This window comes from Cherax quadricarinatus, chromosome 3 (assembly GCF_038502225.1).
Source record: "Cherax quadricarinatus isolate ZL_2023a chromosome 3, ASM3850222v1, whole genome shotgun sequence".
Taxonomy (NCBI): Eukaryota; Metazoa; Arthropoda; class Malacostraca; order Decapoda; family Parastacidae; genus Cherax; species Cherax quadricarinatus.
Genome location: NC_091294.1, coordinates 38989886 through 39017457, shown reverse-complemented (window position 1 = coordinate 39017457; position 27572 = coordinate 38989886). Strand labels below are relative to the sequence as shown.

Sequence of the window (27572 nt, the reverse complement as noted above, 5' to 3'; positions counted from 1 at the left end):
TGACTGTGTATTGGAATTTGGACTGGCAGGCACACATGTATTAGACAATGACGTCATTTATTTACTCTTGAACATCGCTGAAGAATCGAACATTTCTGCTACTGTGAGTGCAATTTCAAGGTACTTTTCGTCGTGAAAGCAATCAAAATCATATCTATTTCTATAATATATCTTCCATTCTATCAAATGAGACCAAAAAACGAGAATACCACCATAAAAACCATACGAAAATATATCGCTATCGTTCTGCTAATGGCTAAGAAGTAAACTCCATTATTTATGGTCTGATTTCTTTCATTTTTCTTGTACATTAAGAAGCATCTTTCTATCATACATTGCCCAAGTTTCATTAAGATAGCCCAACAAAAAACTGAGAGAAAAAAAATAATTATAATAATAATAATACAATGGAACCTCTACTTGCGAGCGTGTCCACGTGCGAGTTTTTCCAAATACGAGCAGTCGATGGGTCGATTTTTTGCTTCCATATGCGAGCAAAATTTCCACAAGCGAGTAGACCTCAAGGCAGGTTCCTTGACACTGGTGAGGGGCTCTTGCTGTTGATCTCGGGAATTGTATCTCATTTGTTTGTTGGACTATCTTATTGAAACTTGGGCAATGTATGATGGAAAGATGCTTCTTAACGTACACCAAAAATGAAAGAAATCTAAGCATAAATAATGGAGTTCACTTCTCAGCAATTAGCCACCCCTTAGTGGTAATTTCGAATGGTTTTTATGGTTGTATTCTCGTTTTTTTTGGTCTCATTTGATAGAATGGAAGATATATTGCAGAAATAGATAGGATTTTGATTGCTTTCATGACAAAAAGTGCCTTGAAATTGAGCTCAACCTAGGAGAAATGGTCCATTGCTTGGCTGTTTCAGAGTAAACAAATTCCATTCCAATATGCAGTCGTGAATGGGTTGACATTATTTATACAATTATTGCAATTAGGAATAACAGTAAATCTTATATTTTTTGTGTGAATAAAAATTACAAATAATTTATATAATAATAATAATAACGATAATAATAATAATATGTATAATAATAATATGAATAATAACAATACGTATAATAATAATAATAATAATAGTATAATACAATAATAATAATATAATATGTATAATAATAATACATATATAATAATAATGTACTACATATAATAATTATAATAATAGACGGCTTCAAAAGGCCGTCACTAGATGGCAGTGTTTACCACAACAAAGAGGGAGCGGTTGTGGCCGCCTCCACCTGTTACATAATGACATATTTTATTCATTCTAGAGTATATATCGTGTTTCTGTGTTATTTATATTGTCTGTTATGTCGTATTAGATGAACTGTGATATATAAATAAGATGTACAGATGATATTAGCGAAATTATTCATGAAGAATTTTGCCCGGTCTCCAGACAAACTCTCGTCCACCGCCGACACCACCCATACCAGTACATGAATGACATATTTTATTCATTTCAGAGTATATATCAGGTTTCTATGTTATTTATATTGTTTATTATGTCATATTAGATGAAGTGAGATAGATAAATAATCCGTAGACTTGATATTAGTGTAATTATTGAAGTACAGAATTCCACTGGAGCGGATTAATTGCATTTCAATTAATTTAAATGAGGAAAATTTACTTTGCAAACGAGCAAATCCAGTTGCGAGCAAGGTCATGGAATGGATTAAACTCGCAAGTAGAGGTTCCACTGTATCTTTATTTACTACATGTACATGGTATACAGGCCTAGCTGACATCAGTGACATACTACTATATAGAAAGCCCCTTGTTATGCTAAGCATTTCAGGCAAATTAGGTCAGTGTCCCAGAATAAGACCCACACCAGTCCACTAACACCCAGGTACCCATTTACTGATGGGTGAATATAGACAACAGGTGTAAAGAAACACGCCCAGTGTTTCTACGCTGGCTAGGAATCAAGTATTTAATAAAAATCATATATGGCTAGCCCAAGCCAGGTAATGTACTAGAAATAAGCCACTTTGACTTTTTTTGGGGGTTATCCTAGGTTGTCTAGGATGTGTGTGATAATCTATGTAGAGAAAATAGACTTTTTGTTTCAGTTTTATGGTGCAGTGCTAGTGTATATCACAGTTGGCCCTATGCTATAATTTGTTTTCTCTAATGTAAGCCCCCAAAACAGGGATAGGAAAATGGTACTTGTATCCCATATTCTTTTCATACCTCCATCGAACTGCTCGGTATTATGTCAAATATTATTCATTCTGGAGTATTTAACATGTTTTTTATTTTAGTTATATTGTTTATTATGTCATTAGATCAATTGTGATAGGCAAATAAGCTGTAGTGTTGATATTAGCTTAATAATAAAGCATATTCCCCTGCATCACGAGACTGAGCTCATGGCAACGGACAGTGGCTTCAAAGCCACCTTATCTTTAATGGACAATGTACTGTGTAGGTGCTTTACACGACAAGAAGAATTTCTTTTATTCGTTAGAACCATGGCTTGGGCTAAAAGCAAGCAGGTTATAATAATAAATGGAGAAAAAGAAATTGGAATGGTTTATGCAGCAAGTAGCACTACCAAACAATACCAGCAGGTTGGTGTGGTGACCCTGGAAATTTGAAATTATTCTAGCCGGAATTAGTGCCGAATAACTGATGGAACACGATGTCTGATTGCCGGATTTGTGATGATGGACCTGTACTAGACTTGTGCTGCCATGGACAGTCGACCGGTAGCCAACTTGTCACAACATATTTGACTCGTTTCCAGCTGGGGCATCTTTCATTGAGACAAGGTCAAGGTCTTTCAGTAGAGCTCCATCATTCCACACTATGCCCATATGTTTTCTATACTGTATACCAGGATGCTAAACTGTGTAACTTATTGGCCTACTCTTTGATTCCTAAATGCTTTGATAAATCTCACAGCTTTCCTATGAGTCACATATCTTAGTAAACTGAATTTATTTAAAATTTTGCCTTGTTTTTCTTGGGAGACTGATAGTCAAGCCCTCCATCTTCAGCTGGTCTTTTATAATATTCCACTGGTCTCTGTACCACCAAACTATAATTGCATTCATAACCATCCTTCTTTTGTTGTTGTCGGTGAGGAAAACAGAAATTTTTGTATTATCCACATATTGGATACACTTCTCTCAGTCGGTAATCTCACATGGCGGTGCCACTCTACAAGAACAGTCCAGCTCTTCTGATGCTTCATTACCTTTTGATCGTGTCATTCATTAGAGAATGTTTTTACTTCATTGTTCTGACAGTCACTCTTTCAACATCCTAATTTGCACCATATTCCATCTTTTCTGAAAGTCTCACCTTTAATAACTATTCACACTATATACTGTACAGCATTACTACAACTTAGACTGCCTACTTTCACTTTTATTGATGACATTTTTCCCATAGTGGGATTTATGAAGTCCTAAACTAAAGGATGTGAGCTGCAAAGAAGACAGGAGAATAACAGGAGATATGATAATCACATAATGTTTAAGATTATCAAATACAAAAACTGATAGATTTTGTGGTGCCATCATCAGGGAGATCCATAGCTATGAACTAAGAAAGAAGAGATGTCAAAGGGACACTAGAAATAGAGTGGTAATACAATGAAATGATTTAGAAGAAAATTATTCTAAATTCTAAAACTACTAGAAATTTAAAAATAAAAATCAAGTACAGTAGATGGTAGTTACATTCTTGAAAATGGCATCGACTAAAAAAAATTATGAAACAACCCAAAGAACAGGGTTATGTTCCCTGGTCTCAAAAAATGGCAAAAAAAATTTTTTTAGGTAAATTGTAAGAATAATTAAAATGATAATGTAATTGTACTTGGTTGTCGTGATGTATTGCTTAACCCTTTCAATGTTGAAACCCCCTGCTCACAAACTTGCTCTCAGTGTTGAAGAATTTAAAAAAAAAAAAAGTTATTTTTTCTTATGAAATGGAGAATCATTTCCCAATGGTAATGAAACCAAAAGTATGAAATTTGATGGAAAACTTATGGAATTACGCTCTTGCTCAGTTAGCAGTCTCAGCGATATTGATGAATCAGTGATTTTGCCAACTTTGAGCCCTATTTTGGCCAATTCCATTGTTCCAGTTGACCAAACTCATAACTATTACACTAGAACTCTGGCCATACAATAGAGCAGAAAAATAATGTAAGGGACCTGGGAGTAGTAATGTCTGAGGATCTCACTTTCAAGGATCACAACAGTGCCACGATCACAAGTACAAAGAAAAATGATAGGATGGATAATGAGAACGTTCAAAACGAGAGATACCAAGCCAATGATGATCCTCTTCAAATCACTTGTTCTCTCTAGGCTGGAATACTGCTGTACATTAACATCTCCATTCAAAGCAGGTGAAATTGCAGATCTAGAGAGTGTACAGAGATCCTTTACTGCATGTATAAGTTCTGTCAAGCACCTTAACTACTGGGAACGCTTGGAAGCACTTGACTTGTACTCGTTGGAACGCAGGAGGGAGAGATATATCATAATCTACACCTGGAAAATCCTGGAAGGAATGGTCCCAAATCTGCACACAGAAATCACTCCCTACGAAAGTAAAAGATTGGGCAGACGATGCAAAATGCCTCCCAATTAACCCCTTCAGGGTCCAAGGCCAAAATCTGAAGTGGTGCTCCAGTGTCCAAGAAATTTTGAAAAAAAAAAAAATTATTTTTTCTTACAGAATTAAAGAGCATATTTTTGTGAAGGTAATAAGAAAAAAAAAATCTGATCAGTACTTACCGAGATACAGTGCCAAGAAGTTTGTCGAAAATGATGTGGTGGCGGCAACATCGACGAATTCAACATACGCGCATTACATTATTTTGCGGTTTTTGTTGTTTTTTCTTTTCTTTTCCAATTTTTTTCTATTCCTACTAACATTTGGGGGCCTGAGAGACCAATACTGTATATAATTATATATAAACTCACTGTATTGAACACAATAACCGCACTAAAGTTATTATCATATTATTGTTTACCACTGTTGTTTATTACAATAAACATGCACAAATCTTGTATAATACTAATGTTCTATCATATTACCTGGAGACCTGGAGAGAGTTCCGGGGGTCAACGCCCCCGCGGCCCGGTCTGTGACCAGGCCTCCTTAGGTCAGTATCCCAGGATGCGACCCACACCAGTCGACTAACACCCAGGTACCCATTTTACTGATGGGGAACATAGACAACAGGTTGAAAGAAACACGTCCAATGTTTCTACTCTGGCAGGGAATCGAACCCAGGCCCTCACCGTGTGAAGCGAGAGCGTTAACCACCAATCACTGAACATGGTTTTAGAACTGCTGGAGCTTGTGGAACTCCTTAAAACAAGGCACCATGCACAGAGGCACCTTACATTCCTCACACATAAACCGAGTGTCTTTGCGTCTTTGTTGCCGTCTTTTTGTTTGTGCACAGACGATGCATCTCTTCTGAGCAAATTTCTTCTGAGTTGAAGGAAGTTGTATTATGAAATGATCACCTTCCCTCCTCAAACGCTTGGGTATATCCTGAGGAATTCGAGGACCGTGTTGTATAGCAGGTGTTGTTACCTGGTACTTCATTATGAGTTGTCTGACAACAGACAAACAAAATTCACCATACAGTGGTCTGTTGCCAGTCTTTATTTGGTACATATTATATGCATTGAGCATTGAAATGTCCATGAGATGGAAGAAAAGTTTCATGCATAACTTGTAACTCTTACGAACACAGTCAACAAAACCAATCTGCATGTCACATTTGTCAACCAAGCGCATGTTTTGTGTATAATCAATCACTGTCACTGGTTTTTGAATACGTTCATTAGTCACTCGATCAACTTTGCCACTGTCTTGCATTTCATTACGGTGAATGGTTGTCAACAATGTGACATCTCGTTTGTCATGCCACCGTAATGCCATGATGTCATTGGCAGTAAACACCTGCATGTCATCACCACGAGCACCTGCGTTGAGCCTGGGCATATGTTTACGATTAGAACGCACTGTGGCACACACATCTGTCTTGTTCACTCGCATGAAATCACTGAGTAATGGGCTTGTGTACCAGTTATCGGTATATAATGTATGCCCCTTACCAAGATAAGGTGCCATCATGTTTCTCACTACGTCACCTGAGATACCCAATAACATCTTGGTATCTTTCAATGTTTTACTACCCGTGTATACAACAATATCCAACACCAGGCCACTGTCACAATCACAGAGTACAAACAGTTTTATACCAAAGCGTTTCCTCTTGCTCAGTATATACTGCTTGAATGACAGTCTACCTTTGAACAAAATCAAAGACTCGTCAATTACTAAGATTCTTGAATGGATAAAAGTATATGCTGAACTTTTGTTTGAGATACATGAAGACATTTCTAATCTTGTATAACCTGTCACTTCTGTCAGGCCTGGTTTTGTCAGAGAAGTGCAACATACGTAAGAGTAAGATAAACCTGTTCACTGGTATGATTTCACTGAAGACCGGGGTAGAAATTAGCCGATCTGTGGACCAGTATGCTTTTATATTATGCTTATAGATGTGAGGCATAAGCATTATTGTTGCAAAAAGCAAATACATTTCTGCAACAGTCGTCTCTTTCCACCTGTGTAGTCTTGACTGTGGTGATAAGATCGTATTTGCCATGGTGTACTCAAAATACTTATTACTTTCCCTGACAATAATGTCCATCAATGGCTGGTCAAAGAATAATTCAAAGAATTCCAGTTCATTGGCCGTGGTTCCAAGGGGACAAATAGGTAGAATTCCACTTTGAGAGTCATCAAAGTGGTGAGGCTTGGGAACAAAATTGGGATTTTGCTGCCAATCCCACATACGGTTTGCTGGTGGATACTGGACATCATAGGCTAGTTGTGCGGGTGGTTGTGGTTGTGGTGGGCTGGTGGCTGGCGCTCCACTTTGTCCTTGAACTGACGAGTGAGCAGCGTGGGTCCCAGCGTGGCCTGGTGAGTCACGCATGGCGGTGCCACTACCATCACCACTAACACCATCCACTGATGCCTGTGGTCTATCCATGCCAAGTGTAGCCACATCATCCTCACTATCACTACCTAAAACTGGTGTTGGGCCACGGGATGTACTCCGTCCCCTGGGCACAGCATAGGGTACACTACCCGAGCGCATGCGGCGGCGAACATACCGACGCTTCACTGGTGAATATGATTCCTCGCTATCACTACTCGAATGATCGTCGAGCGCAATAAAATCACAGTCCACGTCACTATCATCATCATTACTGAAGTCAATTGCCTGGCCACGTGAAAATATTAGTTTTCTCTTGCGATGAGGAACAACCGACCGTGAGTCACGAGTGCCCACACCAGAGGTAGAAGGTTGAGGATCGTCAGGGTTTTCTGCACTATTATCGATATCCTGGTCATTCTTTTCGGTCACTAACTGATCAAAGCCGTAGAATTCGTCTTCATTTCCACTTCCATCAGTGTCAGAACTATCAGATAGGAAGAGGAGAGTCCCAATTTTCCGGGGAGTGAGAGCTGACTTGCAACGAGGCATGGTGGACAAGGGTAACTGAGCCGGCATTCCCACAATGCTATGCGGGCGGCTAGATTTTTTGTTTATGGCGCACACCCACCACGCAGACCCGTTCTCTCACATGTAGGCCTATGAGCGTTTTCGCGCTAAATTTGACGGCGCTAGAATTTTGGTGTAGATCTACGGTTTGGACACTCAACGTAAAGCCGTTGATCTACGGGACGGACCCTGAAAGGGTTAAAAGTAGGGGCGCCATTGGTACACTAAGAGAAAACGCCATAAGTGTCCAGGGCCCAAGACTGTTCAACAGCCTTCCATCAAGCATTAGGGGAACTACCAATAAACCCCTGGCTGCCTTCAAGAGAGAGCTGGACAGATACCTAAAGTCAGTGCCGGACGTTGGACTGCGTGCGGCCAGCAGTAACAGCCTGGTTGATCAGGCCCTGATCCACCGGGAGGCCTGGTCATGGACCGAGCCGCAGGGGCGTTGATCCCCGGAATAACCTCCAGGTAACCTCCAGGTTGTTCTATTGATTAAGTACAAAAAACTGCCCATTTACCTATTTCAACTACCCAATAAAGTGATAAGAAATTGATAATTTGGTCAATTTCATACAAAATTCAGGGAAGGCCAATTTCAAAATAGGGTCCAGAATTAACAATGCAAACATTCCTAGCACTAAAATAACATTTTCTCTGTTCATTAGTCATGTCTCAGGGCCCCTCTTATATTACGCTGTTATGCAGGCTACTGCATTATTGTAAAAATGGTATAAATAATATCAGCGCATTTGTGAAAACATATTAGACCCACCAGTTGACGTGTATTGGACACGTGACATGATTTGTTTACTCTTGAACATCAGCAAAAATCGAACATTTCCTCTACTTTGAGCTCACTTTCAAGGTACTTTTAGTCTGTAAACCATTGAAAATCATCTCTATTTCTGTAATATATCTTAAATTCTGTCAAATGAGACCAAGAAAACAAGATTGCACCGCAAAGCCGCTGTTTTAAACCAAAAACACAGTTTGCAGTTTTTTTTTTTCTCACTGCATGCTGCTGGATTTTTTGTTTTATACTGCACGCACTGACCACTCAGACCCATTCTCTCATATGTAGGCCTACCAGCTATTTCCAACAAGATTGGAAACCACTAGAATTTTGGTGTAGTATTATGGGACCAACACCGGCTTGCAAGCTGTAATATTACAGGACCAACAGTGAAAGGGTTAAGGCTAAAAATGTTACATAAATACAGTGGACCCTCAGTTATCAGCCGTAATCCGTTCCAGAAGGTAGGCCAAAAACTGAAATGGCCGAAAGCCAAAATAATATTTCCCACAAGAATTAATGTAAATACAGTTAATCCATTCCAGACAGAAGTATTCACAAAAAAAAAAAATTAACGATTATATAAATATTACATACCTTTATTGAAGGCTAATGCTGGCTTCTGGAAGATAGGGAGGAGGAAAGAGGGAGGAGTTAGTGTTTGGAAGGGAAATCCCCATCCATGAAGACTTAAGGTAGCAAAGCCTTCTCTGGGGTTACTTCCCTTCTTTGTCTTTTAATGCCACTAGGACCAGCTTCAGAGTCACTGGACCCCTGTCTCACAAAATAACTGTCCAGAGTGCTTTGTTTCTGGCATCTCTTTAAGATTTCCCTAAAGGGGGACAGGGTTTTGTCACTAAACATGTTGCAGATATGGCTTGTTTCAGCTTTGTCAGGGTGGTATTTCTCTACAAAACTTTGCACATCATTCTGCTTTGCACAAATGTTCTTAATTAATGAAGAAGGCACCTCCTTCACTCCCTCTTCCTCCTCCTCTGGAGCAAGTTCCTCAGCTGCAGTCTGTTGCTGTTCATGTTCAAGCACTGCAGCTCTTCAGTGGTTAGCTCTTCCCTGTGGTCCTCCACCAACTCTTCCACATCCTCGCCACTCACCTCCAACCAAAGGGACTTCCCCAGTGCCTGGAAGTCACTCCCTTCCAAGCCTTACCTATAAGGCTTATGCAATGGAGGATAGTGAAGTGATTCCTCCAGAACTCTCTTAGAGTCAACTGAGTGTCCAAGGTCACTTCAAAGCACTTTTGAAACACTGCTTTTGTGTAGAGTTTTTTGAAATTAGAAGTGACCTGCTGGTCCATGGGCTGGAGGAGAGGAGTGGTGTTAGGAGGCAAGAACTTCACTTTTATAAAATTGAAGTCCCTAAACACTTGATCTTCCAAGTCTGGAGGATGTGCAGGAGCATTGTCCAGTACCAAGAGGCACTTGAGTGGCAATTTCTTTTCCAGGAGGTATTTTTTCACACTTGGGCCAAACACATCATTAACCCACTCTGAATATTTGCCTTGTGACCCATGCCTTATGATTAGCTTTCCACATCACACACAATCTATTCTTCATGACATTGTTTTTCTTGAACACACTGGGATTTTCTGAGTGATACACAAGTAAAGGCTTCACTTTGAAATCCCCACTAGCATTACTACACAACAAAAGAGTAAGGCTGTCTTTCATTGGCTTGTGTCCTGGCAGTGCCTTTTCCTCCTGAGTAATGTAGATCCTGTTTGGCATTTTCTTCCAAAACAGGCCTGTTTTGTCACAATTGAACACTTGTTGGAGTTTGAATCCTTCAGCCTCTTTGTACCCCTGGAATTCCTGCATGAATTTTTCTGCTGCACATTTGTCAGAACTTGCAGCCTCACCATGCCTTACAACACTATGTATGCCACTACGCTTCTTAAATCTATCAAACCATCCTTTGCTGGCCCTAAATTCACAAACTGCAGTACTTGTTCCAGGCATTTTCTTTGCAAGATCCTCATGCAACTGCCTTGCCTTCTCACAAATAATAGACTCTATAACACTGTCTCTCACTAATTCTTTTTCCTTAATCCACACTAATAATAACTTCTCCATCTCTTCCATGATTGGTGGCCTTTGTTTAGTTAGAAAATTTACTCCTTTTGCAACATTAGCATCCTTGATTTGTTCTTTCTTTGCCAGGATAGATGTAATTGTTGATTTATTCTTGCTGTACTTCCTGGCAAGTTCCACCACCTTCATACCACTCTCAAACTTTTCTATCACTTCACACTTAAATTCCATGGTGTTTCTCACTTTCTTTACCACAGGAGCTTTCTTTGGAGCCATGGTTACTTATTTCACAGTTGCACTGCAAAAATAACACAAACTACAATGGGAAATAAGCAAAATGTTTGGATGTATGAGCAGAAGCTTCCTCAGCCACCGAGAGAGACAGCCAAACTGATGCGCAAGCAGCCCCAGCTAAACAGCCGATCACCGAATTAACGGCCGATAACCGGGCGCCGAAAAACCGGCTGATAACAGAACTGGCCGATAACCGGGGGTCCACTGTATTTCTTACCGTAAATTGTGGTTACTGATGTATGATGATTCTGAACAGAGTGGAAAGGGATGCTATGGTCCTCCTGGGCTGAGGTTGAAGGTTGTGGATCATTTGTTGAGGTGGATAGTTGAGGCTCTTATCACTAAAGTCAGTGGTTGTACTGGAGTAGTGAGAAATCTTTTAATGTGTCTTTGGTCTCTTGTTATCCTGCAGTACTTTATACAGCTAATGCCAAAGCATCATCAGCTGCTTTAAGCCCCAGTTCAGAGCAGTGTTTTTAGATTTATCAGGATCTTCTTCAATGAAAAAATCTGCGCAACTTTACCAATAATATGGAAATGCTCATGTAACTGTTGCAGTGTTAACCAAGTTTTTCTTCAGGTTCTTCTTCCTCTGTTATCTGCCTCCTTTGTGTCTGTGCATTGAGCTCTGCCAACATGTCCCCTGGACTTCTGTCTTTGTCATCGTCTTCTATGAGCTAATTCATGTCATCATCCTGCATATCTTCAAAACCTTTCATGTGGTAATCTCTGTACCAGCTGAACTATTTCCAGCACCCGACTCTCAAGTGAAGTAAAACTTGTGAAAGTATTCACCACACTAGGCTATAACTTTTTCCAGCTTACATTTAATGTTGATTGGGGCACATCATTCCATATGCTTCTGATATATGTAGCTAATGGCATCTGTAATGTTAAATATATATACCAAAAGTTTGGTACTGCAAGGTCGGAGTCAGTATCCATAATTCAGGGGTGGGTCTACTATGAAACTAATGAAGCTTAAGCTTCAGGGCCCCTAATCCCGGAGGGGCCCCAGAAGCACCTTTAGTCCACATTGCTTAAAAATTTTGGGCTTACTGTATGAGAAAGGTTTTAAAAAAAAAAAAACATTAATAATATTACAGTGGACCCTTGGGTAACAACGTCATTGGATAATGAAAAAAAATTGGATAGCAACATGTTTTTGTGTCAAAATATTGGCTCGGTTACCAAAAAAGAACTCGGTTAAGGACATTCATCCTGAACGTGTCAGCGTGGCGTGAGTGGCCTGGACACTCCATGTACAGTCAGTGTGCCATTGTTTACAAGCCAGCGAGGACGATTCCAAAGAAAGCTTCTAGTGCCAGCCCTGTAGTAAAGAGTGTGAGAAACACTATAGAATTCAAGAAAAAGTTTGTAGAAAGATATGAAAGTGGTAGTGGTAGAGGGTAATAGTGATGGTGGTAGTATGGGCCAACAGGTTTGCTGCAGTGTTCCTGCTTTCTTATGAACACCAGTGAGGGTACTTACCACACACCAGCCAGGGAACTTCCCCACATACCAACAAGGGTACTTCCCCACATACTAGCCAGGGTACTTCCCCACATACTAGCCAGGGTACTTCCCTACATACCAGGCAGGGTACTTCCCACACACCAGCCAGGGAACTTCCCTACATACCAGCCAGGGTACTTTCCCACATACCAGCCAGGGTACTTCTCCACATACCAGCCAGGGTACTTCCCCACATACCAGCCAGGGAATTTCCCCACATCCCAGCCAGGGTACTTCCCCCACATACCAGCCAGGGTACTTCCCCCACATACAAGCCAGGGTACTTCCCCACATACCAGCCAAGGTATTTCCCCACACACATGATTTGATTTGATTGGGACTTGTGCATGAGTGAATAGAATTATCAAAGCTTATTGCTTGGGAAGTATTGAAAATTGGGTTGGGCAAATACAATTCTGTTAGTGGGATGGTTTGTGAAGGACTTGCCTAATATGGGACAACAGGCCTGCTGCAGTGTTCCTGCTTTCTTATGTGCAAACATTTATGGATGAACATCACCCTGACACAGCTGTTGCAGGCCATGCTGGCAACATCTATAGGACAATGTTGTGTCCCATTTTAGGGAAATCTTAGAGATGCCAGAAACAGAGCTCTCTGGACAGATTTTTGGTGCGACAGGGGTCCAGGGACTCTCAAGCTGGTCCTAGTGACATTAAACAACAAAGAAGGGAGGTAGCCCCAGAAAAGGACTTGTTACCTGAAGTCTTCATGGAAGGGGACTCTCCTTCCAAACAATTGCAAACTCCTCCATCCTCTGCCCTCCTCCCATCTCATCACTGATCAGTACATCTTCGATAAAGGCAAGTGTCATTTCAGTATTGTTTATTCTGCATGTCTCATTGTTTTCTGTGTAGGGAAATGTATATTTCGTGTAAATAAATTATATTGGGTGTCTGGAACGGATTAATTGGATTTCCATTATTTCTTATAGGGAAAATTAATTCGGATAACGAAAAAATCGGTTAAAGACAAGCTCTCTGGAACGGATTAATGTCATTACCCGAGGGTCCACTGTAATGTAATTCAATACAAAATAATTAAAATAAAAATTAAAAGATTATTAAAGTATCATGTAGGCTAGCCGTTACTGGTTGCGAAGGGTTCCCCATAACAATTAAAGCTTCAGGGCCCTAAAAATGTAGGTCTGCCACTATGTCCATTGCTGCAACAAATTTCTGTATCACTTTTTGTGTGTAGCTACACTTTTATGACTTAATAATTCCACAATCCAGTGGTTATATTAAGGATGTTGTATATGGTGGTAAAAACACAACAGTTATAGGTGGGTGAGCATCCAAGAAAGCATCTGGATGAGTACAGAAATTATCAAGAGAGAACCTTGAATGCAAGGTTCTTGCTGCACAGGTTAAACATGACTTCGGGAATTAAGTGATGCTTAAACTAGTCAATAAATAATTCCACTGTTATCTGCTGACTGGTTTGACCTCCAAAGAACTGGTAAGGTGGTTTTATCTACACCTTTCAAAGCATGGGGAGTCTTAGAGTGGTAAATAACCATGGGCTTACATTTAAAATCACCTGATGCAGTACTGCAAAGGAGCAAGGGAAAGTGATCCTTGGTGCCTTGAATCCCAGTGCCCTTTTTCTCTTGCTGACTGATGCAAATTCTTGCTGGCATCTTCTTTCAATAAAGACTTGTCTCATCAGCATTAAACATTTACTGTAGTTCATGGTCACCCTCAGAAATAATTTCCTATAACTCGGCAGAAAAATTCCCTGCAGTAGTGTAGTCAGCAGAAGGACTTTGAAGGGAAACTTAATATTATGCAGTCTATTACTCTACTTGAACTTGTTGAACCAGCCTGTGCTAAACACACACTCCTGTTCAGGCCTTCCTTCCTCATCACACACTTTTATAGTAATATAAGGCTTTTTTTTCCCCTTAAGATGAAATTAAGTGGTGCACCTTTCTTCGTTTTTTTTTTTTCAGTTCACTTACTCTGTAATTGTTCTGCCTTAACTGTTGTGACCTATGTGTTATTCTTTTTAGAAAGCCACAACCTGGGTTACTTATTTTCTAATTTCTTTTAAATGAATAGATTGAGGCCACAGACTCTCCCCATCTTCACCACATGTGCACCACTTTTAACCTTATCTAATCTCTCAGTTTTCTTCATAACACCAAGACTTGAATACTACTTAAAAAGTTTTTCTTCCCACTTTCATCGTCATTCTCATTCCTCTTGGGTGCCATGGTTACTATGTAGATAAGGTATGATGAAAAGATAAAAAATCAATTCACAAACACTGAGCTGAGTATAGTATGAGACATGTATGCACAGAGCACTGAGACATGAAAGGTGGGATGGGCAAAGCTGCTAGGCCTTCCCTGCAAAGACAGTGGTCTGACCCATAGGCTTGCAGCCCATGAACCAATGAGACAGGAAAGCTCCTGCAGTCGATACCTGCAGTGCTCCAAATTTTTCTTCAATAGTTGCACTGTCATGCATGATATGCAAAAATGCAGTAGGCATCATGAGTATTTCATATTTCACATAAAAAAGGACATGTAATGAGAATCCTCCATAAAATATTGGTTTAAAAAACACTAAAATTTTTATGGGTTATTTGCCTAAACTAGTATTTTGTAGAAGAATCATTAATCCCATCCATCACCAGGGATTACGTTCATGCCTTGGTGCTTTTCGCTCTTTCCTTGTTGAGAGCCTCTATGCTGAGGCGAATATTCCATCCTTGTCCAATCGCCGTGATGCCCATTGCCTTCGCTACTATGTTCACTCTCATGATCTCCATAATCCTTCCATATATATAGAATAGTCACCAATGTTAGTAGACATTCTTTATTTGTTTGTCGCCCCTGTTTGCTCCGTCCCTTTTCTCTTCGCCTACATTTGCTCTTGTCTTCCCTTCAGTTATCACCTTTCTATGTTCATGTAGCATCTCACTTTTCCCTGCCCCCCTGGGAAGTTCCAGCTGTTCGAGTCTGTTCTTTCTCACTCCCTTGCGCGAAAGCCCAACTTCATACGGTAGCTTCTTGCTCTCTTTTTCTTGACCACTTCTGCTCTCATTCTCATGCCATCGCAGTGTACACAGATGGCTCTAAGTCTTCTGATGGCATCGGATTCGCGGCAGCGTTTCCAGACAGTGTCGTGCGAGAACATTTACTATCCTTGGCTAGCATTTTTACAGCTGAATTGTATGCTATTCTTGCAGCACTTATCTGTATTGCATCTATGCCTGTGTCATCATTTGTGGTTGGCTCAGACTCCCTTAGTGCTTTACAGGCTATACGAAAATTTGATTCACCTCGCCCCCTAGTTCTCCGTATCCAACTTTAGCTACACCGCATCTCTACCAAGCATAAAGATATTGTTTTTTGTTGGGTCCCTGGTCATATTGATGTACAAGGCAGTGAACAGGCAGACACTGCTGCACGATCAACAGTACATGACCTACCAGTTTCATATAGAGGTGTTCCATTTACGGACTATTTTGCTGTAATAGCTACCCACCTTCACACCCGTTGGCAACAACGTTGGTCTAATCTACTCGGTAACAAACTTCAGTCTATTAAGCCGAGTATAGGTTACTGGCCGTCTTCTTGTCATCAGTGTCGAAGTTGGGAGACTACTCTCTCCCGTCTTCGCATTGGCCACACTCGTCTTACTCATCTCATTGAGAGGCACCCTGTTCCAGTATCGGTTAGCCACATTCTGTTAGACTGCCCTCTCCATTAACAAGCACGCAGAATTTACCTCCAACATCGTTTCCGCTCTACTACTCTCTTTACCTTCCCTTCTTGCTGATGGACCCTCCTTTAATCCTTACTCTTTCATTGACTTCTTGACAACGACTGATTTACTCCACAAACTTTGATGATGATACCTTTTGCACTCCCCTCAGTCCTTTCTACCTCAATCTCTTGCTACCCTCTACCCCTGCACTATCCACTGCCCCACTGTTCTCCGTAACCTACTAATCATCCCTCTCCCTTTTGCCACCTGATACCCTTGCTTCCTTCCTGTCCTGCAGTGCTGTATATCCCTTGTGGTTTAGCGCTTCTTTTTTATTATAATAATAATAATGTAGAAGAATCAGTGCCATCCCACACTTGCATAACCAAGAAACAAAAGCTGACAACTCTATAAAGCTCCAAATGTTCTCTGTCATATTGAAATTGGCGAGTTGCTAGGCCTGTCATTAACCCTTTGACTGTTTTGGTCATATATATACGTCTTTCGAGCCAGTGTTTCAGACGTATATATATTCAATAATTCTAGAGGCTTCAAACAAGCAGAAGAAAGCTGGTAGGCCCACATGTGAGAGAATGGGTCTGTGTGGTCAGTGTGCAGTCATAAAAAAAATCCTGCAGCATGCAGTGCATAATAATAAAAAAAAAACTGACTTGTTTTTTTGGATTAAAATGCCGACTTTGAGGTGTATTTTCGTATAGTATTTATTGTTGTACAGTGGACCCCCACTTTACGATCAGCTCCCAATGCGACCAATTATGTAAGTGTATTTATGTAAGTGCGTTCGTACATGTATGTTTGGGGGTCTGAAATGGACTAATCTAATTCACAATATTCCTTATGGGAACAAATTCGTTCAGTAATGGCACCTGAACATACTTCTGGAATGAAATAATATTGTAAGGCGGGGGTCCACTGTACGTATTCTCATTTTCATGGTCTCAATGATAAAATGGAAAACATATTGCAGAAATAGAGATGATTTTGATAAGTTTCACAATGAAAACGACCTTGAAATTGAGCTCAAAGTAGTGGAAATGTTCAATTTTTACCAGTGTTCAGGAGTAAGGAAATCACACCACACGTCCAATACACGTCAACCAGGGAGTCTAATATTCTTTCACTAGTGCACTGATATTATTTATACCATTTTTACAATAATGCAGTAGTCTGCATAACAGTAATTTTTTTATTTTTTATATGAATAAAAAATCAAACTGGAAAGCAATAGTAATATAAGAGGGGCCTAGAGACGTGACTAATGAACAGAGGATATGCTATTTTAGTGCCAAGAATGCACAGCAACACAGTAAATGACCATATGACCTGTCTTTTGTAATACTCATTTGTGCTAAATTGTTATTTGTTTACAATAATGTTTTTACCACTGAATATATCATTGCTTAGTTAATCTTAAGTTAATTTTAAGCCTGTCCATAATGCTCTGCATAAAAGGGCTTTGGCATGTTGCACTTTAATAACTGTATTCCTTTGTACTTCTCCGTATCATGTTCAAATTAATAAATAAATAAATAAATAAATATATACGTCTTACGAGCCACCGTGTTTGACGTATATATACTCATAAATTCTAGCGGCTTCAAATCAAGCAGGAGAAAGCTGGTAGGCCCACATGTAAGAGAATGGGTCTGTGTGGTCAGTGTGCATCATATAAAAAAAATCCTGCAGCACGCAGTGCATAATGAAACAAAAAACACTCCGACCGTTTTATTTTTTAATTAAAATGCCGATTTTGTGGTCTATTTTCGTATAGTATTTATGGTTGTGTTCTCGTTTTCTTGGTCTCATTTGATAGAATGGAAAATATTTTATAGAAATAGAGGTGATTTTGATTGGTTTTACTATGAAAAGAACCTTGAAATGTAGCTCAAAGTAGGGGAAATGTTTGATTTTTGCCGATGTTCAAAAGTAAACAAATGATGTCATTTTCCAATAAATGTCCAACTAGCCATTCTAATATGCAGTCATGAATGGGTTGACATTATTTATACAATTATTACAATATTGCAGTAGTCTGCATAACAGTAAATCTTCTATTTTTTGTTTGAATAAAAATTCAAAATAGAAAGCAAGAGTAATATCAAAGGGGCCTGGAGACATGACTGACGAACAAAGAAAATGTTATTTTAGAGCCAGGAATGTCTGCATTGTTCATTCTGGACCCCTATTTTGAAATTGTCATACTTTTTAATTTTCGTGAAGTTTGCCAAATTGCAAATTTCTGACCACTTTATTGGGTAGTTGAAATCAGTAAATGGGCAGTTTCTTGTACTGAATCGATACAAAAAATGGAGTTCTAAAGAAATAGCTGAGAGTTTAGTTGACTGGAACAATGGAATTAGCCGAAAATAGGGCTCAAAGTGGGCAAAATCCCCGATTCATAAATATCGGTGAGGTCGCTAACTTCGCGAGAGCATAATTCCATCAGTTTTCCATCAAATTTTGTTTTTTGGTATCATTACAATCAGGAAAAGATTCTCTATCATTTCATAAGAAAAAAAATTATTTTTTGGGGGGGAAATTTTACCAAACTTATGCAATATTATCATCACTACAGTAAGACCCCCCATCCATATCCACAGGGGACAAATTACAAGGACCTTCTGCAGATACCAAAACCACGGATAGTAGCAAAGTTTGATTGCTAAATTACACACAATAAGAGGAGAATTATCACTTTTTCACCATTGGGAATCACTTCACGGCTTCTCCTAGGATTTGAAGAACTACCATCACTACTTTTGCACTATTAGGTCATTATTAAACAAAATTAAGGGTTATTTTTGGGCCACTGTAAACTACGGATAACAGACCTGTGGATGTGGAGGTCCTTCTGTATTCATTTATCATGTGTAATCTGCAGGCCACTCACCATTGTTGTAAGTGGCAAAATAATTTTACAGCTCTTGATTTCACCTTTAGAATCTGTTTAGTACTTGCAACACACAATTAACTTTGCCTGGGAATTCTGTAGAAGATCAATGTTTTTCTAATACTGACGAGGTGCAAAGACTCTCCACAGTGCTGTTAATAACAGAGCTAATAAATGCTGGATAGTAAATAGTCAACACACCCTGCCTCCCCATCACCAAAGACTAAATGATAACTGAGGTGCTACTTGGTGATAATCCCCCACACTCAGATACTCTGCAACCCTGAGGATATGATAATTTTGAAAAATATGTATCCTTGAGGGAAATTTGAATGAGCACTTGCAATATAAGCATGTGTATATATATATATATGTATATATATATATATATATATATATATATATATATATATATATATATATATATATATATATATATATATATATATATATATGTATATCTTCATGATGCCTACTGTGTATACATACATGCACATCATGTTGCCCTAAAATCAGTAAAGCACACGCATACTGTACACTTCATCTCATAAAAATCAAAAGCGAATGGGCCACTTATATTTTGATCCCCTCTCTTCCCAGGTACTGTACCTACTTTATTCCTTTGTCTTTCCCAATCATTTTGTTCCCTTTCTTACCAGGGGTATGGTCAGTGATTTCAGTTTCAGTATGACAAGTAGCAGTGATGGGACTCCATGAGCATAGCTCTGCTCTTGTTGCAACTAGTTGATAACTGCACATACACCATACAGTGTGCAACTTCTGATGTATACTATCTTATGTGTGTGTAATTAAGTATATAACATGCAGGTAATGACACACACAAAAAATACATCATGTGAGGTCATTAAAGGAGTTTTATATCGTATCATTTCTCACCACTCAAATAACCCGCGCATAGGAGAGAGGAGCTTATGACGACGTTTCAGTCCGACTTGGACCATTTACAAAGTCACACTAATAAAAAGGAGAAAAGGAGGGAGTACATATATAAATGGTCCAAGTCAGACTGAAACATCATCATAAGCTCCTCTCTCCTATGTGTGGGTTATCTATGTGTTGTTCCAGTCACGGTATTGTGCCTTTTTGTTATTCATTTCTCACCACTTCTTGTGCAAATTAATAAAATGGCAGTGGGTCTTCAGTACTGTACTTGTATGTACATGGACCAGATGACTGTAAGTCTATAAGAAAGATGTTGTATCTTCAAATGTGACTGAAACTAAGTATATTATGTACTATACATCCAATTAATATTAAGGAATAGTCCATTATTGATAGCAAACTTTGTATTAAATGCCTACAGTGATACTGAAAATGCTGAGAAACATCAAGTAAATAGAGGCAACAAATGTGAAAGATATGCATACAGAATTGATTTAATATTTTAATGGCTTTTAGTAATTTAATGTGTACTTGATGTTTGAATCATATCCCAGATAAATGTGGAAGTTGGGGTTCCTGCTGACTAAGTACACTGATATACATACACACAACTCAAGTGTAACTGCCATCAAATAAGATTTATTTATTTAAAATGCAACTGAGATAGAATGTAGGAGAAACTTTTTTCTTCAAGATTATGGAGATGTTCAGATTGTTTTAACATAGTGTATACAGTATTTCTGATATAAATTCAAATTACTGTACATAAATTTAGGAAGGTAATAACAAAACTCCCACACTCTGACTTATGTTTCATTTTAAAGCTGCTAAGCATTGTATACTTGCATATGACCTTCACTATTTGTATTTAACTCAAAAAATTAAAAAATCTTTTTCTCAGTTTTCTGGTAGGTTTGTTACTAATGAAAAAAAATTATTTTTCTCAGGTTTGTTAATATATTATTATTATTATTATTATTATTATTATTATATAGTAGCACACACATTTACTTTTGCATCACCACATAGTATAAAGAAGTAGCCACTTCCACAGTTGTGTGAATGATCTAAGTTTGTAGCTGTGTATGTGAGTGTTGTGTGTAGCTTATGTGTCACTCATGTCTATGATTAGTGTGTGCTCAGTATGCACTCAGTGCTTAACACTGAACACATGCCTCATAGCACTCTCATGCAACTTAGCTACAATTTTAGCAATACACATGATCCAAAATTAAACTTTTACATGACACATATACAGTGATGTAATTTATCCGAGTGTAGAGCTGTGTGCACGACTAGCGGCACTGAACTATTGCCATCCTGGTGTTATTATCTGGTTTGCATATTGTGTGGTCACATAGATTGGTTGAGTTATCACCGTACAAATATAATTATTTTGAGCAAGTGCTGTACAGTAGAGTGATGGTTTGAGCCTTACTAGGCTCACTAGCATGAATGCTCTACACTGAGTGTTGCTTGCACCAGCTACACTATGTTACCCAGCGGTACAACATGATCTGTGCCAATTTGGTTTGCTAGTCATTCTTTGAAATGAAGACGAATTATCTGTAAAACAGTCGTAGAGCCATATAGCTGATGCAACATAAAATGTTGTTTCTATTTTTCTTTTGAATGTATAGAATACATTTATATCAAGACAACAGTAGTTGAATATTTTGTTACCAGTAGATAGGTTTTTACAGAGATTTTCCAGGCTATAATGAGACTTGAAAACATGGAAAGGGAGGAGTGAAGGTGAGGCACTTTGTATGAATATTTATTGACCTGTTTTTGTTGTTGTGCACTTGTAGACAAGTAATAAGTTGTAGCTTAGCATTACAGTAATCTCCAAAGCTGAGCATTTGTACGACACTTGTTAACACCTGAATACAGTGTACAGGTAAGAATGTTCTTAATCTCTTTAGAGGAATAATTTAGCAACCACATGACAAAAACTGAATTTCTTTTTGTCTACCACATCAAGAAATATGCATAGGTGTGTCAGTCACGTGGCAATCATTCACATGTGTGTAGATTTGTTGATTATGTGAAAAATTATCCTTGTGTGTAGGCATGTTGATCATGTGACAATTATTCACATGTGTGTAGGTGCATTGATCATGTGGCAATCATCCACATGTGCATAAGTGTGTCGATCATGTGGCAGTCACTCACGTGTGTGTAGGTGTGTCAGTCTGTGACAATTATGCACATATGTAAATGTGTCAATCATTTGACAGTTATGTAGGTGTGCCAATCATGTGACAATTATCCACATGTGCAGGTATGTCAATCATGTGACAATCATCCACTTGTATGTAGGTGTGTCCATGTGACAATCATCCACATGGCTCACTGACACTTAACCTTATTCTGTAATAGGAAAGGGCAACATTCCCTTAGCTATTACACAAGAATGTTTACAGTGCCAACTGTTGATGAAGATATTAGTAAAACAGCACATAGGTAAGAGAATTTGTATATTAACCCATTCACTGTCCAAAGCCCCAAAATTATAAGTTCTCAGTGTCCACATTTCAAAAAAAAAAAAAAAAAAAAAATCTGAAATGGCAGAAATTGTTTCTCTGAAGGTAATGATAGCAGAAATATGAAATTTGACGAGTCCAAAATAAACAGTGTGGACACTCCAGGCACTAAAACAACATATCCTCTGTTCATTCATCACATTCTCAGGCCTTTGCTAAATTATATTACATTTGCCTACCATTTTGAATTGATCATCACACAGAAACTTAAAGATTTACCTTATTTCTTTGATAAAATATAACCAGGAAGCATTGATCATGGTTTATAGTGTCTCAATAATTAAGTCAGACCTAGAAGAAATGCATTAAACAGACTGGAGGTGATAAGGGGGGGCTTACTGTCCTGAGGAAAATTGGCAAAAGTCGAATATTTCTGCTATTTTGAAGCTGATTTCAAGCTATTCACAGTCATGGAGCAAACCAAAATTCTCTATTTCAATAATATGTCATCCATTCTATCAATTTATACCATGAAGCAGTCAATAAAACCATAAAAACCATCCTAGAAAACACTCAAAGCTGCTGTTTTAAACCAAACATGAGGTCAGAGTTTTGCTTTTCTCATCATGCACTGCGTGGAGCATAATTTTTTTTTTTATACTGTGCATATTCGTCACACTGACCCTTTCTCTCATATCTGGGCCACTTGCTCAGATAAGCTCTCAGCTTACCTGAGTGAGTTGTGCACATGACAAATCTATGTGAGGGACCCTGGCATCAATGTAGATTTATGTGACAGACATTGAAAGAGTTAATAGATGGTATATTGCTATCCATTAGATTAACTTGAGAAAGCTTGTAAAGAAAAACATCTACCACATTAATTTTCTACCCAATGTGGTTTTCTGTTATCAAAATATAAAATATATATATGGTACCATCTTTTATTTAAGCTACATGTATTTATGCATTAGCTAAAATTTTTTAACTAGTATTTAGAAATTTAAAGCCATTAAATTTATCAAGACTTTGTAATTCAGATTTTTGCTATGGAGCCTTGGGAGCTCAGTTTGGATTTTATCAATTACTCCTACCTAATATCTAGCTCTTCAAACTCTATGTAGTCTTAAGTGCTCAATTTTCCCAACACAGCTTCATTTACCTCTTCTCACTGGCCTCTATACTGTTGTGGCACCATAGGTACCAGCTAGGGTATACGTACTTGATCAGGTCATCACCCAAATTTTTTCCACCTCATTACATACTCTACTGGTGATGAATTCTGCTGGCTCTCCATCTGGGCAGCTTTGGGGATATTGTCCACTTCTGAATTTGTGTCATGTCTTTCTGAGAATGATGTCCATTTCTTACATGGGATGGCTCTTCCATTGTGCTTCCTGGATCATCTGTAGATGTTAAGGAAGCATGTTTTGACATCTGGCATCTATGGACATTGTCAAGGCTTTCCAAGAGGACTTGCCTTTCTCCTGAGATTCATTAGTAATTGCTGTGTATCCCTCATCTTCCTCTGGGTCCTCGTCAAAAACTGGTTTGGATGGGCCCCAGGGCCTAATTTTGGGATTCAACCCTTGACTTCATGTCAGGACCAAACTCTCCACTTTGTCACAACCAAACAGCCAGCAGTGACCATGCTGGACAATAATAGTAATGACAATCTCCTGTTTTTGAGAGCTGTTAAGTATTTTCATCCTCTGTGGGACTAGCTTGCCCATGATGGGAACTGGGTTTTTTCCCCAGTTGACTCCAATGGTGTCCCCCAAGAACTCACACGTTTGTTGTAGGGACATATTTCCTGGACTGATTATGCTTCTGAATCATTTAGAGTTATGCTAGCCTTATCTTCTATCAGCTACTTTTTACTTGGCCATCCCACAGGTGTTTGAGGACTCTGAGATGTAGCTTTTCTTTTTTTATTTCTTGAAACATCATTTTGGCTCTCACTTTTGCTTGTCTTCAGATTGGAGCCTCCACTATCACTTAGCCCTTTACGAGGTAACGACTCCTATGGTGAGCACCATGTAGGTACTGGTCATAAAAAAATTGTGTGGCTTTAGAAAAGGTGCTGCAGATGGATGATGCCCAACCATTCATGCCATTGGTGGTTACAGGTATATAGGGTTTGACTTTCTCTACTCTATGCCTTGCTAGACATTCAGTCAATGGTCACCCCTCTCACTCGGTCAACCCCTGCCAGCACCCTCTGCATTCTAGGGACACTTCTTCATGGGTCTCTCTACCTCAGGGTACAGGGTGCACCTCAGACTCTTGTACTAGTTAGTCTTAATTCGATCACAGGGTCCTACATCAACAACTTCCCACCACTGCCCATGAAGTTAGTGTTCCCTCTTCCCATTGGAATGCTCTTTTTTTCTGGTATTGTTCTCCAGCTTCCTTCCACTGCAATAGTTATGCTGCTGCCTCAATCCCTAGCTCTCATGAGGAGGCTCCTAGGTAAAGATGTGCTGCACACATTTGCTACACATTGGCATACATTTGCTACTTCCTTAGCTTTGATTCTTTCCCATCAGTTCTGGCTGTATCCCTGGACAGGGCTTGTCGTCTTCCAGCCATCAGGGACTTCCTCTTATCTTTCAATCCCTCATCTGGTGCTTAATTTTTGTTCAGGAGTTTTCATCCTACTGGCTTTATTTCTGTCTTGAATGTCTGTTTATGGAGTCTGTCTCCATTGGTGTAATCTCTGCTATGGCCTTTCTTAGTGTTCTTTACAACTGTCCTTCCTCCAGAAATTTGGCCCCTGCTCCTCTAGGTTGAAGGTTCTTCCAGCAGGCCTCACCATTATGTTACTTACGGCAGGGATCTCCTTGGGTTGTCACCAGAGTCTGGCCATCATCACTGCTGTCCCAGCACCTCTGTTTTGGCTGGTAATTGAACTAAATTATATGCACATACCCTACCTGGCACTTGCACACCATAACAACAGAGTAATAACTCACTATTTTGGCCATAAATAAGCACCTGGATCATACTGTACGTATTATGTAGGACTAGGTGTGATACAATTCTAGATGAATCCTTTTGAATATCTTTACATTTAAAAGCATTTATCAGTGCTCAGAATTCATTTTTATAAATGTAAAATCCTTACATCTCTAAATATAAAATAAATTTAAAACAAAATGAGATGTTGTACCATTAAGCTGTGATTAATTAAAGGTAAATTTTGACTGGAAAGAGTTGTGCCAAGTTAGTTGTAAGGGAGTACAGTCATCCCTCCAGGGGGTGGGGGGAGAGTGTATGATCCTAGAATATAAAAACCATAAATAATTAAAATTATCTGTGAGCAACAAATCTTTGTTCATCTTTTGAGTAATTCTGTGTTTTAAATAGATCATATCTCTTATTATATCATTCTTAAATACTTCATATTGAAAATCATAAGAAATTATGACCAAAATAATAATAATAAAAAAAAAAAAGATTCAGGCATGGAAAAGAGTAGAGCCAGAAAAATATTGAATGATTGAATCTGGTGTGTTTGCGGGTTATCCATCAGCAAAATATCCTTGGTTAACTGAATTCTGTACCAGCAGATGCCCTTGTGTTTGTCTGATCAACTTTGTACTACTATTCTTTAAGTAAAAATAACAAAGGTAATTATTCTTTATGATTCACCATAATTTTTGTTGCTTATGTTACAAATATAATTTTGGGGTAGTTTTTCAACTCTTAAATAAAAAAATTTTTTTACTCTTAATTTTTAAGTAATTCAATGTTTGGTTTTGCTCCTTGTTTTCACAGACTGCACCAGTAGTGCTTATTCTTTTCTCTATTTTTTTTTTTCATTTTTTCTGAAATTATATAATAGAATCAGTCTTGGGAACTCACCAAAGTCGGTATCTGAGAACTTAATAAAGTCCAGTGTCATGGGAACTTACTAAAGTTTGATATTTTGGGAACTCGCCAAAATCTGGTATCTTGGGAACTCACTAAAGTCCAATATCTTGGGAGTTTAATTTACAGTTAGATTTTATCATTAAAGAAAGTATAAAAAAAAAAAGTATAGTTTTATCTTCATTGGGAGGATTTGGCTAAAAAATTTTTTTTTTTTTTTTTTTTTTTTTTAGTTTGTCTTTTTCCTTTTTTTTTTTTTTTTCCTTCTGTCACTTGTCTGATAGTGAGGGTACAGTTCAATGTATTCATTCCTTCAGTCACTTGGCTGGGCAGTGAGGGCACAGTTCAATGTATTCATTCCTTCAGTCACTTGGATGGGTAGAGAGGATATAGTACACTATTCATTCTTCATAATAAGAACATAAGAAAGGAGGAACACTGCAGCAGGCCTGTTGGCCCATACTAGGCAGGTCCTTCACAATTCATCCCACTAACAAACATTTGACCAACCCAATTTTCAATGCCACCCAAGAAACAAGCTCCGATGTGCAAGTCCCACTCAAATCCAACCCCTCTCACTCATGTACTTATCCAACCTAAATTTGAAACTACTCAAAGTCCCAGCCTCAATAACCCAACTAGGTAGACTGTTCCACTCATCAACTACCCTATTTCCAAACCAATACTTTCCTATGTCCTTTCTAAATCTAATCCTATGTCCTTTCTAAATCTAAAAAGTTATGATGTTTTATGTTATTGAGTCATCTTCACTTACATTTATTGTTCAAGTTTTTCATAATCACTGTGCTGTCCTTCTCAGCTTTCACAATTAACTTTTTTATTTTTTTTTTTGGGGGGGGGGGGGAGGGGGAGGTTCCTGAATGTCTCACGTATATATATTTTCTCTCAAGTTTCATTTCTTTCTCTAAATGTCTGCCATTTCATTAATGTAATGTAATACTACACATATTCATTATAACACTTTCATGCAATACTATAAACCACAATTTTTTGTGATCTTATCAGCATATAGGGAAGGTTTAAAACATGCACTGATCAGTAAGAATTTGCAATTATAATAATTATTTATTAATTATGCTGTAACATAAAAACAACTGTTAATAAACATTGCATTTCAAACTGTTATGCAGTCTCATTGTATAACTGAATGGACACTTTAAGAAAATGTTACCTATGTGAGTGGATGAAAACTTGTATTATTTGGACTAATTAGTTATTATGTTGATAGTGAGCATCTACCATAACTGTACTGAAGATGGTACACCATGGGCATAGCTCTGCTCCTGTAATTACAAATATGTAATTACAGTACATGCTAAATTGTTAGTTTAGAATAAAAATACTAAAAAGAACTGACTTTTAAGACTTTTAGCATAAAAGCCTTGTATTGGGCAAAGAAAAGTTCA

General features: G+C 38.5%; 2 protein-coding genes across 3 annotated transcripts in view; one reads left to right on the top strand and one right to left on the bottom strand.

Annotated features, from left to right (window-relative positions):
* Positions 1-27572, bottom strand: part of LOC128706493 (SET domain-containing protein SmydA-8) — a 187832-nt gene that overhangs the window by 41399 nt on the left and 118861 nt on the right. The window contains exon 9 of one of the 2 annotated variants that reach the window (XR_011392805.1): positions 27285-27449. The exons of the other annotated variant lie outside the window; for it this stretch is intronic. The gene's annotated coding sequence lies outside the window, so the exon portion shown is untranslated. Of the gene's footprint in view, positions 1-27284; positions 27450-27572 lie in introns of those variants that run through there. 2 annotated transcript variants of the gene reach the window in all.
* Positions 1-27572, top strand: part of LOC128705103 (broad-complex core protein isoforms 1/2/3/4/5-like) — a gene marked incomplete in the record, with an annotated part of 369072 nt that overhangs the window by 278596 nt on the left and 62904 nt on the right.